This window comes from Euleptes europaea, chromosome 4 (genome assembly GCF_029931775.1).
Source record: "Euleptes europaea isolate rEulEur1 chromosome 4, rEulEur1.hap1, whole genome shotgun sequence".
Lineage (NCBI taxonomy): Eukaryota > Metazoa > Chordata > Lepidosauria > Squamata > Sphaerodactylidae > Euleptes > Euleptes europaea.
Genome location: NC_079315.1, coordinates 112,674,349 through 112,694,975, shown reverse-complemented (window position 1 = coordinate 112,694,975; position 20,627 = coordinate 112,674,349).

Below are 20,627 nucleotides of genomic sequence, written 5' to 3'. Positions count from 1 at the left end.
GGTTTTTATACCCTGTTGTGGGCAGATAGAATTAGTTGATGGGGATGCCAATATTCATATATTCCACACACATAGTTGTTTTAAGGTTCAAATAAAGATTTCTGACTACACAGATATACTAAGAAAGATGCTAGCTGTGAATCTGGGAAATTAGCCAACAACTTGTGGGGGTAATAGACTCCTATTATGTGATGTTAAGACCTTGGTTCATATAGCTTAAATGTCATTTTTCATCATGTTTGACATCTGACATTGAAGATTAGATCACATATCTACAAGCTAAAGTCCACCACCAACGCTTGTAAAAGGGTTAGTGGGTAAAATAGATCTGCCTTGCCTCAGTCTCAGGGAGGAGGCCGTGGCTTAGTGGCAGAGCATCTGCTTGGCATGCAGAAGGTTTCAGGTTCAATCCCCAGCATCTCCAGTTAAAGGTACTAGGCAAGTAGGGGATGTGAAAGACTTCTCCTGAGACCCTGGAGGACTGCTGCCAGTCTGAGCAGACAATACTGATTATGATGAATCAAGGGTCTTTCATATAAGCTGGCCACTGCTGGGAACAGGATGCTGAACCAGACGGACCCCAAGTCTCCCATTCAGTAGGGCCTTTTCTTTTATGCCTATTGATATGTATTCATTTACGTTATTTATATCCTGCCTTTCTCCCCAAAAGGGACCTAAAGCAGCTTACATCGTTCCTCTCTCCTGTTTTATCCTCACAACAACCCTGTGAGGTAGGTTAGGCTGAGAGTGTGTGACTGGCCCCAGGTCACCCAGCAAGCTTCCACAGCAGAATGGGGATTCGAACCCAGAGCCTAGTCCGACACTTTAACCACTATATCACTACAGTACTTCTTGAGGACTGGTCACTTTTCAGCAAAGGTGAGGTTGACCTATAAATGCCCCCCCCCAAAGGGCTCCTACAAAAGTAATGACTACAGGAGAATTATTCAACTTTAAGGTTGACAATGAGGAAACCTGAAATTGTTCAAAACTTTCTATTCCTTGGCTCCATCCTCAACCAAAAGGGAGACTGCAGCCAAGAAATCAGAAGGAGATTGAGACTGGGAACGGCAGACATGAAGGAGCTAGAAAAGATCCTTAAGTGTAAGGACGTGTCACTGGCCACCAAGATCAAGTTAATTCATGCCATCGTATTCCCTATTACTATGTATGGGTGTGAAAACTGGACAATGAAGAAAGCTGATAGGAAGAAAGTAGATTCCTTTGAAATGTGGTGTTGGAGGAGAGTGTTCCGGATACTGTAGACTGCCAAAAAAAACAAATCAGTGGGTTATAGATCAAATCAAGCCTGAACTGGCCCTAGAAGCTAAAATCACTAATTGGAGGCTATTGTACTTTGGTCTCATCATGAGAAGACAAGAGTCACTAGAAAAGACAGTCATGCTAGGAAATGCTGAAGGCAGCAGGAAAAGAGGGAGTCCCAACAAGAGATGGATTGACTTTATAAAGGAAGCTATGGGCCTCAGGAGAAAGGAGTTAAGGATAGGACGTTTTGGAGGACACTGATTCATAGGGTCGCCAGCAGGGCCATTTATGCACGGGAGGTTGGATTTGCCGCTTTCTAGATGCACGTTTTCCCCATCTGAATTCTCAAAAACACCTTGCCAGCATGGTGTAGTAGTTAAGAGCGGTGGTTTGGAGCTGTGGACTCTGGATCTGGAGAACCTGGTTTGATTCCCCACTCCTCCACGTGAGCGGCAGAGGCTAACCAGGTGAACTGGATTTGTTTCCCCACTCCTCCACATGCAGCCAGCTAGGTGACCTTGGGCTAGTCACACCCTCTCAGTCCCACCTACCTTGCAGGGTGTCTGCTGTGGGGAGGGGAAGGTGATTGTAAGCCGGTTTGATTCTTCCTTAAGTGGTAGAGAAAGTCGGCATATAAAAACCAGGGCCATTTGTGCACGGGAGGTTTTGCCTTGGATTTGCCTCTCTCTGGGTGCACATTTCCCCCATCCGAATTCCCAAAACTCTGCATGGGGGCTTATATTTGAGTTTTGAGAATCTGGATGGGGCAAATCCAAGGCAAAACCCTCCCATGCATAAATGGTGCAACTCTTCTTCGTCTTCTTCAAAACTCCACATGGGGGTTTTGATGGGAATTAATACCCTTGTCAGAGGAAATGGATGGTTGAATATTAATGGTATGAGCAGTAGAAGCTAATTAAGGCTGCACGCACACAATAAAGACTCGCAGTCTGTTCTCTTGGCAAAAATCAACTTTACTTACTAACATCAGGGAAGGGTAACTTGAGTTTAAAATAATAAATTCGATACTACATTCTAAGTTTCCTATCACTTCCCAGATTTATAGCTGGGAGTTTCTACAGCTTCACATCTTCACATAGTAAGATCTAAAATACAATGGCGGTGGCTTCTTTTGGCTAAACCAGTGGTTCCCAAGGACCACAAGGACTTTTTTGTTCGGTGAGGGACCCCAAGGTTCAAAATAAAAATTCCAAGAATTTGAAAATAAACTTTAATCATAACTGCTAGTTAAACATTAAACTTAGAATAACATTTGAATATATATATTTTATAATAGAGAACTTTTAATTGAAAATATTAATTTATTATGGGTTTATAACTTTGTTTCACGGACCTTAATTTAATTCTCGCGGACCCCTGGGCGTCCACGGACCCCTGGTTGGGAACCAGTGGGCTAAACAAAGAAGAAGCTCCTAATATGCAAATACTTTTACAACTGTCCTGTTCCACCAATAGCTAGTTGGCACATACTGTAGGTCACATCCCCTTTTGATCTGGTCAGCTTGGTGACCAACGATTTAACCCTTGACTGTCTGAAATACAATGAAACTCGCTACCTAAGACCCAACAGGTTTATTTCTGAGTTTTGAGGATTCGGGTAGGGAAAATGTGCACCTGCAGAGCAGCAAATGCAAGGCAAAAAACCTCCCCCCCCCATGCATAAATGGGTTGGAAGCGACTTAACGGCACTTAACAGACACCAACGGCTCCTTCCACCCCACCCCCCGCACTCACTATGGCGATGGACTGCGGCTTCGGGCCCTTCACCTCCCGCCTCAACCGGTGGCTCCCCTCGCTCAGCATCCTCCCGTCCTCCTCGCCGACGCCACACCTGCAGCCGATGCCTCTTCCGGGACGCGCTGCCCGTCGCCGTGGCAACCGGGTACCTTGTGGGCGGGGCCGCGGCGGGGTGACGTCACCGCGCCGGCAAGGGGTTGGCGTTGGGCGTCTCTGGAAGTTCCCACGCGCCCTCCCCGGGCGGCGCATGCGCTTTCGCTGAAATGGGGCAGTGGGAAAAGGCGAATGAGTGAAGGGGAGGAAGGGTGGATAAATTCCATTTTAAGGGGAGGAGGCATAAGGACGTGGATGGCATGATTAATCTTGACCCCAAGTGGTTTGTGTAAGTTTGATGCTAACTTTTGTCTTTTATGTAGGGTTGCCAACCTCCAGGTACTAAGTACAGGAAAAGCTGATGATATTCAATCAATCAAAAGTTTACAAAAACAAGGTGTATTAAGTGCAGTGAATGACATACAACACACAAATCTATATACAATCCTATGTTAACAGTCCTAAAGGGTATTACCCTTTGTATCTATATACAATCCTATGTTAACAGTCCTAAAGGGTATTACCCTTTGTATCTATATTCAATCCTATGTTAATAGTCCCATAGGGTATTACCCTTTGTATCTATATTCAATCCTATGTTAACAGTCCCAAAGGGTATATTACCCTTTGTATCTATATACAATCCTATGTTAACAGTCCTAAAGGGTATTACCCTTTGTATCTATATACAATCCTATGTTAACAGTCCTAAAGGGTATTACCCTTTGTATCTATATACAATCCTATGTTAACAGTCCTAAAGGGTATTACCCTTTGTATCTATATACAATCCTATGTTAACAGTCCTAAAGGGTATTACCCTTTGTATCTATATCCAATCCTATGTTAACAGTCCTAAAGAGTATTACCCTTTGTATCTATATACAATCCTATGTTAACAGTCCTAAAGGGTATTACCCTTTAGGACTGTTAACATAGGATTGTATATAGATTTGTGTGTTGTATGTCATTCACTGCACTTAATACACCTTGTTTTTGTAAAGTTGTGATTGATTGACTGATTGAATGTCATCAGCCTTTGTACTTAGTTCCTTACCTGTGGTAGTAGTACAGAGGTGTTTATTTTGGTTGCTTAACCTCCAGGTACTAGCTGGAGATCTGCTATTACAACTGATCTCCAACCCATAGAGATCAGCTCCCCTGGAGAAAATGGCCGCTTCTGCAATTGGACTCTATGGCATTGAAGACCCTCCCCAAACCACGCCTTCCTCAGGCTCCACCCCCAAAACCCTCCCGCTGGTGGCGAAGAGGGACCTGGCAACCCTATTTTTATGGCGTGTTTAAACACATGAAGCTGCCTTATACTGAATCAGACCCTCGGTCCATCAAAGTCAGTATTGTCTACTCAGACCGGCAGTGGCTCTCCAGGGTCTCAGGCAGAGGTCTCTCACATCACCTACCTACCTGGTCCCCTTAACTGGAGATGCCGGGGATTGAACCTGGGACCTTCTGCATGCCAAGCAGATGCTCTACCACTGAGCCACAGTCCCTCCCCTGACCTCCAATATAGTTTTGTTTATTAATTTATTAGAGCATGTATACCCTACCTTTCCTGGTTTAAATAACTGCAAAAGAATGAATCTGAAGAAAGGGGTGGGGAGATCTGTTGGTGCTGTAATGGATTTTAAAAAATTATAAAAAACACACCCAAGCTTCTAAAGAGTGACAGCTTTGTAGCACATACAGGCATGGTCGCACATTGGAGGATCATTCTGACTCTTCTGATGGGCATTCATAGCTCACGATCCGATTTGCTAATCTCTGAAAGAATTTATTGTTTTCTTTTTACCATTTCCATTAATAAGAAGCATTAAATTTAAGAGGACTCGAAAATGATTGTGTTGTGTGTCAACGTTTAGGTGCAGTTTCCTACCAAGAAACATTAATAATACAACCTTTTTAGTTTTTATCCTGCTGTGTTGAAATAGTTTTAAAATATTAGAAGATCTCTGTCCTTTGTGGGAGGCAGGGACATTTGTAATGCCCTTTCAAAAATTTAATAAACAGGTTATTTTTCATTGTATGAATCATTACTGACACCTAGTGGCTTTCTGGTTACATTGGTGGTGGAAAGTGCTGTCAAATTGCAGCTGAGTTATGATGACCTCGTAGGGAAGAGGTGTAAACTCATTTGTTACGAGGGCCGGATATGACATAAATGTCACTTGGTCAGGCTGGCCCATGCCTTGCCAGCCCAGATCAGGAGCAGGGTGGTAGTGGCTGCCTCGGGTGGCTCGCAAGCTGGATCCGGCCTGCGGGCTGTATGTTTGACACCCCTGCCGTAGGGTTACAAGGCAAGGGACGTGCAGAGGTGGCTTGCCGTGGCCTGCTTCTGCATAGCAACCCTCGACTTCCTTGGTGGTCTCCCATCCAAATACTAACCAGGGCCAACCCTGCTTAGCTTCTGAGATCTGATGAGACCAGATTAGCCAGGGCAATCCAGGTCAGGGTCTAGTTAGGTTACAGTTCTGTATTTGTTCAGAATTGTGAGGGCCCTCACAGCGCTCTCTAAGTTTCATTGTGGAAGAAGGAGTATCGAAAAGTCATACCCAGGGCTGATATTAGGTGTTGAAATGTTTTTCCTTTGTTTCTCCCCACAAAAAATTAATTTTTGGGGAGGGAGGGACTACAGAAGATTGCAGCATTGGCTTGGGGGGAAAAAAGTATTTTGCAATGTTTTCCTAATCAAAAGGTAAACAGTCCAATCTTCTCTATATTTCCATTCCAGATATTACATCACTGATGCAAGTATAACGTTTGTGTAAATTGCTCTATCAGGGTTATCTAGGTGATAACATCTGCACCATCTTTTCATCCTGCTTTGATGCAGTCTCCTAGTATGAGTATCACTGAGCAATCGTGCTATGTCATGCCAGCTGGGTTCCAGTGCTTGCACCTCGCACTTCCTTATGAGGAAAGCTAAAGTCTTGGAGGGAGGAATCTGGCAGCCCCTTTGGTGCTGTAACCCAGGTGCCAAGATGCTCCAAGCCAGAATAGGGTCACCTAGCAACACCATTCCCTGAAGGGGTTCTTCCACGATGGCTCTACGGCAAGTTGCAGTTATTGTTTAAAAGCTCCTTGTTCATTTGCTATGATGCTCATAGGCCATTTATGCTTGGTAATTAGCAGCGGTTTCCAGGCTGAAGTGCCCTGCATATTTTTTTTTTTTAGTTTTTCATGCTGAACCGTCATTCAGGAAGTGACTGCGAAGCCGGCGCATACCTGCTTCACATTTCTTAAGAGCCCCTTTAACGCAACCTTTTGTGTTTGCTCCGCCCCTGCCTTGAAGAATCCTCTTAAGGAAGCATGCAAAATCACAGCCGCTCTTTAGCTATGCAAATGGCGGTTGGTAATGGAAGGAACGAAGGAGAAGGCGAGTGTGTGTGTGTGGGGTGGAATTTCTCCTTTTGCGTCGGGACCGTGAATAGGTATTTTAAAGGTTGCATTTAAAAAGAGCTTTGGGCAAGCATCAAAATTGACCCTGCATAAATGGCCACAGTGTTGGAAGGGGCCATACAGGCCATCTAATCCAGTGTGAGTAGACAATACTGGCCTTGGTGGGCCAAGGGTCTGATTCAGTGTAAGGCAGCTTCATGTGTTCGTGTGACCCAGATGCTCTGAGAATATCGGCTGACCTACTGGAGCCAGGAAGCGTCCTCGGCTGGTGTTGCTATTCTTCCTGCAGCCCCCAAACCTTTTTACTAATGCCAAGGCCACCGGACTAATTGGGTCAGAGGACATCTCCCGCCTGGGCAGACACCATTACCAAAATGCTTGATGATGCAGCCTTGGAGTGACCGTTTCCCTAGCCAAGATTTTCCATATTTTGCAGCTGTGCCAATACAGGTCGAGCATCTCGAATCCGAAAGTACAAAATCTGAAATGCTCCAGAATCCAAAATTTTGTGAGCCCCGAAATGACGCCGCAAGTGGAAAATTCCACACTTGACCTCACATGACGGGTTGCAGTAAAAATGCAGGCACACAATAGACAGTTTATTCAGCGTCCCCCAAGGAAAGAAGACCCAGCCCCCTTCAGCTGTGATATATCTTCTCTGTGCATGCCCAGATTCCCCTACGCAGGCACTCCCACAAAGGGTGGTCGCGCCAACAGCAGGTTCCCCATGATGCCCCATGAAGACTGCTGATGGTTAAGAGCGGCGGACTCTAATCTGGAGAACCGGGTTCGATTCCCCACTCCTCCACATGAAGCCTGCTGGGTGACCTTGGCCCAGTCACAGTTCTCTCCGAACTCTCTCAGCCCCACCTACCTCACAAGGTGTCTGTTGGGAAGCCAGCGTGGTATAGTGGTTAAGAGCGGTGGTTTGGAGCGGTGGACTCTGATCAGGAGAACCGGGTTTGATTCCCCACTCCTCCACATGAGCGGCGGAGGCTAATCTGGTGAACTGGATTTGTTTCCCCTCTCCTATACACGAAGCCAGCTGGGTGACCTTGGGCTAGTCACACTCTCTCAGCCCCACCTACCTCACAGCGTGTTGTGGGGAGGGGAAGGGAAGGTGATTGTAAGCCGATTTGAGTCTCCCTTAAGTGGTAGAAAAAGTCGGCATATAAAAACCAACTCTTCTTCTTGTGGGGAGGGGAAGGGAAGGCGATTGTAAGCCACTTTGAGAATCCTTAATGGTAGAGAAAATCAGTGTACAAAAACCAACTCTTCTTCCTCTTCTAAACCAGTTTTTTCCCCACGGAAGTGAGCAGAAATCTGTACTTCTCTTGATTACGTTAGAACTGTACATAATTGCATCACCCCATGTTTCCTGTTTCTGGTGGCACTGTTGTTGTTGTTTTAATTTCTTCATAACCCTTAGTGATGCCAGCCTCCAGGTGAGACCTGGGGATCCCCTGGAATTACGCTTTATCTCCAGACTGCAGAGATCAGTTCCCCCGGAGAATATGGCAGCTTTGGAGGGTGGATTCTGTGGCACTGTTCCCCACTGAAGCCCCTGTCCTCCCCAGGCTCCACCCTCAAATCTCCAGGAGTTTCCCAAACTGGGGCTGGCAACCCTTCCCCTCCCCGCACTGGCCAGGGGACACGGCAACCCTAGTTAAGCCAGTGTGGTGTAGTGGTTAAGAGCGAAGGACTCTAATCTGGTGAACTGGAATTGTTTCCCCACTCCTACACATGAAGCCAGCTGGGTGACCTTGGGCTAGTCACAGCTCTCTTAGAGCTCTCTCAGCCCCACCTGTCTCACAGGGGGTCTGTTGTGGGGAGGGGAAGGGAAAGTGATTGTAAGCCGGTTTAATCCTTCCTTAAGTGGTAGAGAAAGTTGGCATATAAAAACCAAATCATCATCTTCTTAAAGGGATAGGGCACATTTTCTTTTGGCAGCTGGCAACCTAAGAGAAGCTTGTAGTACAAATCACCACTATCAATATTTACACTCACCAGTGTTTTATTAGTCCCTTGCCAGAGACATTTGGAACAATATGGCGATTTCGGATCCCCTGGCAATAGTTACTGAATTTGATTAGCATTTTTATCAAAATAACAGGTGTGCTTGGGGGACGCCGTTACAGCTCTGTAAAACTGTCTACTTTTGTTTCACATTATTTTTAGTTCCTCCTATAGATTTAGGCCTTTAGACTCTTTTGACTAATAAAAATACAAGCATCACGTTTCCACCTATGTGTACAACAGATAATGAGAGAGAGATGGTAAAAATCTGAAAGTGCTAGAAACTTTGAGCGGTAGTTAAGTTTCTAAAAAGTGAAATACCAGATCTATGAAGATGGTTTCAGAGCCATACTCATTCATCCTCTGTTGTGGCCATAGGGTTGCCAACTGCCAGGTAGTAGCAGGAGATCTCCTGCTAATTCAACTGATCTCCAGCAGATAGAGATCAGATCACCTGTAGAAAAATGGCCGCTTTGGCAATTGGACTCTATGGCATTGAAGTCCCTCCCCTGTCCAAACCCCGCCCTCCTCAGGCTCCACCCAAAAAATCTCCTGCCGGTGGCAAAGAGGGACCTGGGAACCCTATGTGGCTACCACCCTAGATCTCTGGGGATTACAACTGATCTCCAGATGACAGAGATCTGTTCACCTGGAGAAAATGGTGGCTTTGGGATATGGACTCTATGGCATAATACCCCATTGTAGTCCCTCCCCTCCTCAAACCCCACCCTCGTCAGGCTCTACCCCCAAAATCTCCAGGTATTTCTCAACCTAGAGCTGGAAACCCTAGGACTCCCTGATGAGGTTCGGAAGACTCCCGTTCTTCTGGCTTTCCACAAAATATGCAAAATGAAATTATTCAAGAGGGCTTTTTGCACTGGTAAATAGGAAATGGTCAGAAAGTTGCATTGGTAAAGGAGCAGGGACTGTGGCCTACACCTAAGGTTGCCAACCTCCAGGTGGTGGCTGGAAATCTCCTGCTATTACAACTGATCTTCAGGCGACAAAGATCAGTTCACCTGGAGAAAATGGCCACTTGAGAAGGTAGACTGCGTGGCATTATACTGCACTGAAGTCCCTCCTCTCCCCAAACCCCGCCCTCCTTATGCTCCACCCCCAAAATCTCCAGGTATTTCCCAACTCAGAGCTGGCAACCCTACACCGCTGTATTGCTACCTATCACTGTACATATGCTCCAGACTAGGTAGTTTCTACATCATTTAATGTATCATGTTTAAATCTTTATGCCTTGTTTCAGCTCTGTTTTAGATTTCTACAGACTTTAAAAAAACATTTTTTTTAAAAAAAAATCATCTTTCATGGGAATGCTGGAAGTTTTTTTTATCAATGTTCATAAAATAGATTATCAGCTATCTAAATTCAGTAACTGCAAGCCTTGGCTGTATTTTTAGAAATCCATAACTATTTAACAGCATTGAAAATTAGGAACTGGGGGGAAATGATCTTATTTTACTATTAGGGTTGCCAGGTCCCTGTTTGCCACTGGCAGGAGGTTTTTGGAGCAGAGCCGGAGGAGGGCGGGGTTTGGGGAGGGACTTCAATGCCATAGAGTCCAATTGCCGAAGCAGCTATTTTCTCCAGGTGAACCGATCTCTTTCGGCTGGAAATCAGTTGTAATAGTGAGAGAACTCCAGCCACCACCTGGAGGTTGATAACCCTAAGGCAGCCAAACCAATTGGTGGGCGATTGCCCGCCATTACTGGCCAATTGGGGACCCTACCCCATTCTCTGCTGGTGGCCGAGGGGACCTGGCAACCTTACTTCAAAACCCAAAGAATAAGTTGCATGGAAACAATATATATATTTGAATGAAAATCCTCCAAAATGTCCTGCCTTTGACAGCCGTGTTCAGATCTTGCAAATTGAAGGCCGTGGCCTCCTTTATTGAGTCCATCCATCTCCTGTTGGGTCTTCCTCTTTTCCGGCTGCCCTCAACTATGCAACATAGTAATTTTTAAACCATACATTTTAAACGATGGCGCCCTCAAAATAAGTTAGAAACAACTGGACTCACACAGTTAAAGATAAAGAGCAGTTTAGACATAAATAAAGGAAAAACCAGGCCCACCAGTCTTGCCTCCGCAAACAAAGTTGCTCCTTTCCTTTTTGTCCCGCTACCCTGCTTCAAATACAGTTCAGCTTTCTTGTTACTCATGGAAGCTTTTGCATTGGATTTGCCACTCTTTAGATGCACTTTTCCCCTATCCATATTCTCAAAACTCAACAATGCAGAGTTTTGAGAATTCAGATGGGGGAAATGTGCCTCTCTACAGTGACAAATCCAATGCAAAACCTTCCACGAATAAAAGGCCCATTGGAAAAGCCATTTTCCTATGCGTGCCTTTTAGTCGTCGTTCGGCCAGCCCGCTCCCTCCGCCGCCGCCGCTTTAGAAGGTTTACGGTAGCCCCGTGAGTCACAATCAGTGCTAAGTATTGGGGAGGAAGCGCGGCGGCGACAGTACAGCATTGTTTTGCAGTGTGCAATGCATAAAGAGAGCATGTGACTGGGGGACGGCGAGGGGGGGGATTGTCATGTGATAAGCGGCCAAGCCGTGCTCAGAGCCCCGCATCCGGAGCGCCAGAGGTGCATCTCCATCAGAGGTGGAGCTTTGCAAGCATCAACATCTGGAGGAGTTTTTTGGGTGCGTCTTTGCCGGCCCCAGAGCTCCACCAGCATGGACTGCGGCGTGGTCGCCTCCAAGAGCGTGCTGCTGGTGATCAGCCTCATCTTTTTGGTAAGCGGGGCAGGAGGGAGTCCTGCTCTCGACCGCGTCCCATTGGGGTTTTCTTAAGGATCCCTCATCACAAAAGTTCAGGGGTATTCGCAGAAAGGGGTGGGCTGGCAGGCTGAGCCCTAGGCGAGTTTGTGTGTGTGTGCCCTCAAGTCGCTTCTGACTCATGGCGACCCTATGAATCGAAGTCCTCCGAAATGTCCTATCTTTGACAGCCTTGCTCAGATCTTGCAAATTGAGGGCCGTGGCTTCCTTTATTGAGTCAATCCATCACTTGTTGGGTCTTCCTCTTTTCCTGCTGCCCTCAACTTTTCCTAGTATGACTGTCTTTTCCAGTGACTCTTGTCTTCTCATGATGAGACCAAAATACAACAGCCTCAGTTTAGTCCTTTTAGCTTCTAGGGTCAGTTCAGGCTTGATTTAATCTAAAACCCACTGATATGTTTTTTTGGCAGTCCAGGGTATCCGGAACACTCTCCTCCAACACCACATTTCAAAGGAATCTACTTTCTTCCTATCAGCTTTCTTCAGTGTCCAGCTTCCATACCCATACATGGTAATAGGGAATACAATGGCATGAATTAACTTAATCTTGATGGCCAGTGACACTTCCGAATCTTTTCTAGCTCCTTCATGTCTGCCCTTCCCAGTCTCAATCTCCTTCTGAGTTTACTCAGAGGTAGTTAGTACTTTGTCTGATGGAGCTTGCGACCAAGGATGCTTGAACACATGAAGCTGCCTTATACAGAATCAGACCCTTGGTCCATCAAAGTCAGTATTGTTTCTCCCTGTTCTCTGAAGGTCCTGATCTGGATGGCTCAGACCAGTCAGGTCAGATCTTGGAACCTAAACAGAGTTGGCTGTGGTTTGTCCTTGGATGGGAAAACTCCAAGGAAGTCTTGGGGCACTATGCAGAGGCAGGAAACGGCAAACCACCTCTGAACATCCCTTGCCTTGAAAACTCAAAGGGGTCACCATAAGTCAGCTGTTACTTGACAGCCAGGGCAGATCTTGGAACCTAAGCAGGGTTGGCCCTGGTTGGGACTTGGATGGGAGACCACCAAGGAAGTCTAGGATTGCTCCGCAGAGGCAGGCAGTGGCAAACCGCCTCTGCTCCTCTCTTGCCTTGAAAACTCGGTGCTACTGGACGCTTGCTCTTTTTCTACTGTTTCAAGACTTCTTTGAGTCAAGGATTATTGGCGGCAACAATCCCTTCTGTCATTAAGAGTTTTGTGGAAGGGTGACTCACATTCTTGCTGTATATGAAGAAGTGAGCTGTGACTCACGAAAGCGCGCACCCTGCCAGAAATTTTGTTAGACTTTAAGGTGCTACTGTACTCTTGCTCTTTTCTACTGCTATGTTGAAATAAAAAGCCAATATTGAACAAAGTCAAAATAGTTTTCTGCAAACCAATTCTGTTTCCTTCTAAGGAATTCAGTGCGACATACATAGCTCACAACAACCCTAAGAGATGCCCTGCTGGATCAGACCAGTGGTTCATCTAGTCCTTGGAGGGCCGAACAAATAGGGCAGAGAGGCAAGGCCTTCTCCATTTGCTGTGTCTCAGTGTTGGTATTCAGCGGTTGGCTGCCTCTGAGCATGGAGTTTCCCTTTAGTCATCATGGCTAGTAGCCATTGAATGCTGGACTTCTCCATGAATCTAATCTCCTTCTGAAAGCTGTCTATGCTTGCTGCCATGGCTATGTCCACAGGCAGTAAAACTACAACTTTATTTACTCATTGAGTAAAGTGTTTCCTTTGATCCTGAACTGATTGCCTTTTAGCTTCATTGGGTGCTCCCAAATTCTAGTATTATGGAAGGAGGGAAAAAGCCCTCTCTATCCATTTTCTGCACCCCATGCATAGTTTTTCAAACTTCTGTTATGGCCCCTCTTAGACCCTTTTTTTCTAAAACAGAAAGTCCCAGGTTCTTTATCTGCTCTCCAACCCTTTAATTGTCTTGTTTGCTCCCTTCTTCTGCTTTGCAATATCCTTTTCAAGTTACGGCAACCAGAACTGTACGCAAGAGTTCCAAATGGGGCTGTGCCATAGATCAGGTTAGGTAGGTTAGGCTGAGTTTATGTACCCAATAACCCAAGGTTACCCAATAAACTTTGTTACCGAATATAGATTTGAACCCGGGTCTCCCTGATTTAAGTCCACTCTCTGAGTGATTGTGAACCAGCCTTGTTACTCAGACTGGCCTATCCTACAGGGTTGTTGTGAGGACAATATGGACACGACACACATGCTGCCCTGACCTGCAGGATAATAATGTAAGGAACACCCTTCAGCTAGAGAATTCTGCCTTATTGAAAGCTCACTGGAAGGGATTGTGCTTCGCATGCATGTTTCGAATTCAGTCCTCCTGAAAAAAGATCTTGGCTAGGAGAGACCCCTGCCTGAGGGGTGGGACAGCTGCTCATTGGTCCTTTGGGCTTTCGTGCATTTCTGAACCAGGGTTGCTCATCACCTTCATTTTCCCAGTAGGGAACACAGTCTGCGGTGAGAACACTCAAAGTTTTGGCAAGCATATCTGTATGAACTTGTGCCCCAACTTGATGTAGAGATTGCAACCTAGACCCAAACCACTGTGTGGCAGGGAAAGTTGAGGCTAAATTTAAGCATGTTTGCACATGACAAACGGGGTTTTACAGAACAGGAAATGCCGTTTGAATGTTAAATTTACCGTGGGAGGAAATGCCGTTTGAGTGTTAAAAAGTGGTTTTTAACATTGGCTCCCTTTACCATTTTAACTAGAATTGTCGTGTTTTCTACAAGCTCATATATATGTAACAGTGGCTTGATGCACACCAGCTAGGCAAGGAGAAGAGAGTCAGTGCGATGTAGTGGTTAAGAGCAGTGGTTTGGAGCTGTGGACTCTAATCTGGAGAACCGGGTTTGATTCCCCACTCCTTCACATGAGCGGCGGAGGCTAATCTGGTGAACTGGGTTGGTTTCCCCGCTCCTTCACATGAAGCCAGCTGGGTGACCTTGGGCTAGTCACAGCTCTCTCAGCCCCACCTACCTCACAGGGTATCTGTTGTGGAGAGAGGAAGGGAAGGTGATTGTAAGCCAGTTGGATTCTTCCTTAAGTGGTAGAGAAAGTCGGCATATAAAAACAACAACTCTTCTTCTTCTTCTTCTTCTTCTTCTTCTTCTTCTTCTTCTTCTATCATGACTTTCTATGCGCCAGGGAATGCTTCATCTGGCAAATCTCTGTTCAAGACACAGAAGTACAGCTAGTAAAAATAAAGTGAAAACTCTTTGTATTTAAAAAAAATATTGTTGATCATACCTGTACACAGTATGTGAGAAGTGTTCTAATATCATAGAATCATAGAATCATAGAGTTGGAACGGGTCACCAGGGTCATCTAGTCCAACCCCCTGCACAATGCAGGAAATTCACAACTACCTCCCCCTCACATACCCCCAGTGACCCCCTACTCCATGCCCAGAAGATGGCCAAGATGCCCTCCCTCTCATGATCTGCTTACGGTCATAGAATCAACATTGCCGATAGATAGCCATCTAGCCTCGTCTTAAAAACCTCCAGGGAAGGAGAGCTCACCACCTCCCGAGGAAGCCTGTTCCACTGAGGAACCGCTCTAATGTTGTGTATATTACTCTGGCACGATTCTTGCGTCTTTCATAAGTGGGAGCTTTTCTCCACCAACAAGCAGATGCTCTGCTTAGCTTAATCCTTCAGCCGGTTTGTTTCTATTTGCCACAGAGTTGGGAAAGCCACAGGCACCTTGCCAGGAAAAAAAATTGGCAGGAAAAAAAATTGGCACCCACAACGTGAACACGCTTTTTAAGAGAGAAGCAAGACATTGAAGCTGTGTAAGGACAGGATATCCTGTTCTCGGGTGGGGGTTATGTGAAATGTCTCAACCCTTTCTGTCAAATACCGAAATGGGATTCTGATGTAGTTACATCACCCAATGATGCTAAATGACGTTTCACAACCGCCCTTGAACTGAGGTTTGTAAAAAAAAGATTTCCCCTTGTTTGTGATAAATTTAGCAGAAATCAATCCTGCCACGTGGTTTAGCTCCAAGACAGATCTGTCTTTAAGGGGAAGTTGGGCTGGGTGAAGGTGCTTCATCGTTTTGTAATGAATGGACATTTCTGTGTGGTCTGGCAAGTAGCCACTTGCCTGCAGCCAACCAGACTGGGAAGCTTGACAAACGCTGGCTGCGTATTGTTTGAAACACAATGGACTAACAATTTAAGTACTCTTGGCTGGGCAGGGCAGTTTGTAGCTCTGTTTGTGGGTTAGTGACTTCTGTGACTTTCAGGACTGATCACGATGGGTTAGTCTGTCGGTAAAAAGGTAAAGGTAAAGGTCCCCTGTGCAAGCACCGGTCATTCCTGACCTATGGGGTGACGTCACATCCCGACGTTTACTGGGCAGACTTTGTTTACGGGGTGCTTTGCCATTGCCTTCCCCAGTACTCGTTGTACCCACCTCGGAAGGATGGAAGGCTGAGTGAGCCATCTACCTGAAACTGACTTCCTTTGGGATCGAACTCAGGTTGTGAACAGAGCTTTTGACTGCAGTACTGCAGCTCACCACTCTGCGCCACGGGGCCCAATAGTCTGTCAGTAGAAAAGAGCAAGAGTCCAGTACCATCTTAAAGACTAACAAAAATTTTGTGCAGGGGGTTAGACTAGATGACCCTAGAGGTCCCTTCCAACTCTGTGTTTCTATGATTCTCACAGCATTCTGAATTAGGGTTGCCAACTAACCTGTCAAATGCCTGGTTGAGTCCTGCATCTTTAACAGATTGATCTGTGAGTGTGTGTGTGTGTGGGGGGGAGCTGGTGAATTTGTGTTTGCTGAATGTTAGCAGGCCTTTTTGCAAATAGTATCTGCTGGTAAAGACATAGGCAATATCCAGTATCCCTAATGGGAACCAACACGTTGTAACTAGAGGGCATGTCTCCAATCTACATGATTGACGCTGGGAAGGCCCATTAAGTGCATAAGAAAAATGCAGTAAGAAAAGGAAGTTTAAAAAGAACACAGATACATTTATAGGTTGATGAGGAGGAACTGATGAAAAACTGAAACCGCCGTCTTCTTCCTCTCTGACCTAAGGGTACACTGACCCATGGTTCCTGTGAACATATAAACGAAAAGGAAGAGTTTATTACATTAACTATACATCGCATAGTTAAATTGTGGAACTCCCTGCCCCAGGAAGTGGTGATGGCTGCCAGCTTGGAGGGCTTTAAGAGGGGAGTGGACATATTCATGGAGGAGAGGGGTATTCATGGCTGTTAGTTAGAATGGATACTAGTCATGATGCATACCTATTCTCTCTAGTATCAGAGGAGCATGCCTATTATCTTGGGTGTGGTGGAACACAGGCAGGATGGTGCTGCTGCAGTCATCTTGCTTGTGGCTTCCTACAGGCACCTGGTTGGCCACTGTGTGAACAGACTGCTGGACTTGATGGGCCTTGGTCTGATCCAGCAGGGCCTTTCTTATGTTCTTATTGTTGTATACATTGATTTTGTATATACACCTTGTGTGTTCTTGGTATTTTCACACTGAGTACTTGTAGACATACTTACCATTTATGCTAACAAAGCTATATTCTGTTTGTTAACCATTGGCTTGGATTGCCTTGCTGTGCAAGTTGTGGTAGGTAAAGACATAGGAGCAGAGACTGCTTTAAAAAAACAGGCAACCTCACTAGTTGCTCTGTGAGAGACGGACGTGGAGGCTAAACTCCTGATCCTGTGCATTTTTACTCAGAAGTAAGTTTCGCTGGGACTTGCTCATAAGCAAGTTTGCAGTTTAGGAGTTTAAAGATGCCAGTAGTGGATGATGTCATTTCCCCCCTCCTGGCAAAGAAAGCTCTGAGTATTTCTAGCTGTATAACAGGTTCAGATTAATGGCTGAAGTCATGGAAATGCCGACAGTCCAGAGGAGTAGCCGTGGGAAGCTGGAACAAAACAGGAAGTCTTCTGGCATGTTAAAGACGATGCAGTTTTTATTCTAGCATTAGGGTCTCTGGGCTAGAGCCCACTGCATCAGATGCTATGAGTGAATCCACAATAATAAGAATAAGAAGAGTTGGTTTTTATATGCCAACTTTCTCTCCTACTTAAGGAAGAATCAAACCGGCTTACAATCACCTTCCCTTCCCCACAACAGACACCCTGTGAGGTAGGTGGGGCTGAGAGAGCTGTGACTAGCCCAAGGTCACCCAGCTGGCTTTGTGTGTATGAGTGGAGAAACAAATCCAGCCTCCACCGCTCATGGGGAGGAGCTGGGAATCAAACCCGGTTCTCCAGATCAGAGTCCACCGCTCCAAACCACCGCTCTTAACCACTACACCATGCTGGCTCCCATAAGCAGAGCATCTGCCTCTGCTTATGGGAGACTCGCATATACAATGTTAGGAAGAACGCGTCTTTTTTGTGAACTGAAAGGTATGCAGAATGGAGAAGGTAAGATGTAATTAACTGAAAACCAGACATAGTTAAGAACTGTTCGCCTGTTTCCTTTCTCGATCACATCTAATTACATCTCACCGTGTCCTTCCTGAATTTCCTGGCGCTTTGAGCCTTCTGTTTTCAATGCTTTTTCCCAACTTGTGTGTGTGTGCGTCTGCCTAGGGCAGAGGTCCCCAACCTTTTGAGCCAGTGGGGCACCTGGGTGGTGGGCACCAAGGGTGGTGGGCGCAACCACATAATGGCTGCCACAAGAGGAAGAGCCAACCACAAAATGCCAGGGAGTGATGTTACGTGAGACTCTTCGACATTTCAGGCAGATGCTACCCCTCCCCACAACAGACAGCCTGTGAGGTAGGTGGGGCTGAGAGAATAGAACTGTGACTAGCCCAAGGTCACCCAGCTGGCTTAGTGTGTAGGAGAGGGGAAACCAACCCGGTTCACCAGATTAGCCTCCGCCGCTCATGTGAAAGAGTGGGGAATCGAACCCGGTTCTCCACTGCTCCAAACCACCGCTCTTAGCCACTACACCATGCTGATTCTCCAGACAGATTATCAAATGATGTAGCTATGAAGCAAGCTTCCCTGTTGATTTCTGCACGTCTTGTAGTTTGTAAAGGGGTGCTGTTGGCCCCGTCCATTAAAAAAAAAAAGCCTGCCCTAAGAATGATGAACCTCAAAACCAGGCAGAGACTCTTCAGTCCCTATTTCCTTAAATTCATTGTGTCCAAAGCTCTTCAGCCCATAATAAAACAGAAGCTGCCGTTTGGAAGATGTGACGAATGGTGTTCTAGTGGAATTAATTCTGCTCGGCTGCCAAAATGGTTTTGCTAGAAATGAGTAAACTTCTGTTTTCCACAAGCGCTTTTTCTGTGGAAAACTGGGGCAGGGGGGTGGAAGTCAGAAATGATATTCCTTTTGCAGAACGGTGGTGGTAAGTGTTGTCAAAGTCACAGCTTATGCCTTATGGCGACCCCATAGCGTTTTCAAGGCAAGAGACATCCAGAAAAAATTGCAAATGTTTCAGGAGGAGGGGGTTGGTAAAAAACAGAGAGTAGGGTATAATGCCATAGAGTCCACTCTCCAAAGCAGCCATTTTCTCTAGAGGAACTGATCTTGGGTGCCTGGAGATCAACTATAATAGCGAGAGCAAGAGTCCAGTGGCACCTTAAAGACTAACAAAATTTCGGGCAGGGTATGAGCTTTCATGAGTCACAGCTCCCTTCTTTAGATACCTCACGACTCACGAAAGCTTATACCCTTCCAGAAACTGTGTTAGTCTTTAAGGTGCTACTGCATTCTTGCTCTTTTCCACTGCTGCAGACAGACTAACACGGCTCCCCATTGTGATCTATAATAGTGAGAGGTAGCCAGGTGCTACCTGGGTGTTGGCAGCCCTGTGTAGTGATTACAGTGTCAGACCAGGAGCGGGGGGAACACACATTTGAATCCCCACCCTGCCATGGAAGTGGGCCGGGTGACCTTTGACCTGTTGCTTTCTGTCAGTCTGCCCTACCTCACAGGGTGGTTGTTGTGAGGGTAAATTGGTGGAGAGGAGAACAGTGTTGTAAACTACTTTGTGTCCCCATAGGAGAGATGACAGGGTAGAAAGATATAAATAAGTAAGGTTGTGGTATTGGTTTTCCCTGCATTCAGTAACAGTGAGGTGAAGCCGACAAATGGTCCATCTATATATAGCATTGAATCAATTGTACATGTCTTATTCCACTGTAGATTCTATGCAGAAATTCGCAGCAAATTTTTAGGCCCTGTTTTGACAAAAAAAGTCCAATTCCCCTGATTTTCTTAATGCTCTTTTTTTTTTTTTAAACTGAATAATCATTCTCCTGTCCTGTTACATTGGAGAAAGTGACACAATTTCTGAGATTTGCTGTGAGGTTCGCCAGCAAGTTACTTAGAGGGCTTTTACTAATTTTAGCATCCTTTTATCTATGTTCTAACCTTGTTAGAAATGCTCAACTGCAACAATTCTATGTTACTATGTAGACACCCCATGTTTCAATTTTATGCCAATAAAGGAGATTGTATTTTTCTATTGTGTGTGTGTGTATACACACACACACACACACACACATATACACGCATACATACACACACACACCTCTGTGTGTGTGTGTGTGTGTGTGTGTGTATAATCTCTCTCTCTCTTAGGCTCTCCCATGGTTTAATCTACCAAACAGGGTTGTTGTAAGGACTGAATGTAAAGTGGGGAAAAGAAACCAGTTTGCTGCTGTGAGTTTCTTGAAACATGGGTGGACAACTTTATCCAGTGGGGCCAAAAGGCCAAGAGAACACATGATGGAAACTTATGATGTTGGGCTTGGTTTACAGCAGTGGTTCCCAACCTTTTTTTGACCAGGGACCACCAGGACTTTTTTGTTTGGTGCAGGGACCCCAAGGTTCAAAATAAAAATTCAGACAATTTGAAAATAAACTTTAATCATAACTGTTAGTTAAACATTAAACTTAGAATAATATTTGAATACATATTTTTATAATACAGAACTTTTAATTGAAAATATTAATTTATTATGGGTTTATAACTTTGTTTCGCGGACCTTAATTTAGTTCTCGCGGACCCCTGGGGGTCCACGGACCCCTGGTTGGGAACCAGTGGTTTACAGGCTAAAATGCATGAGATTATTTATTTTGATTATTTATCTGCATTGATTATTTATTTTATAGGCTTAAAGTACGCTTGTAAAAAAAAAAGAGAGAGAGAAATCCTGTTATAGGTTTTGGAACTTTCTGGCCATGTGGAAGAGTTTTGTTTGGCTCTCTGAAGGGCCCAAACACTCACGCCCAAGTGATAAATGGACGACAGGGTGGCGT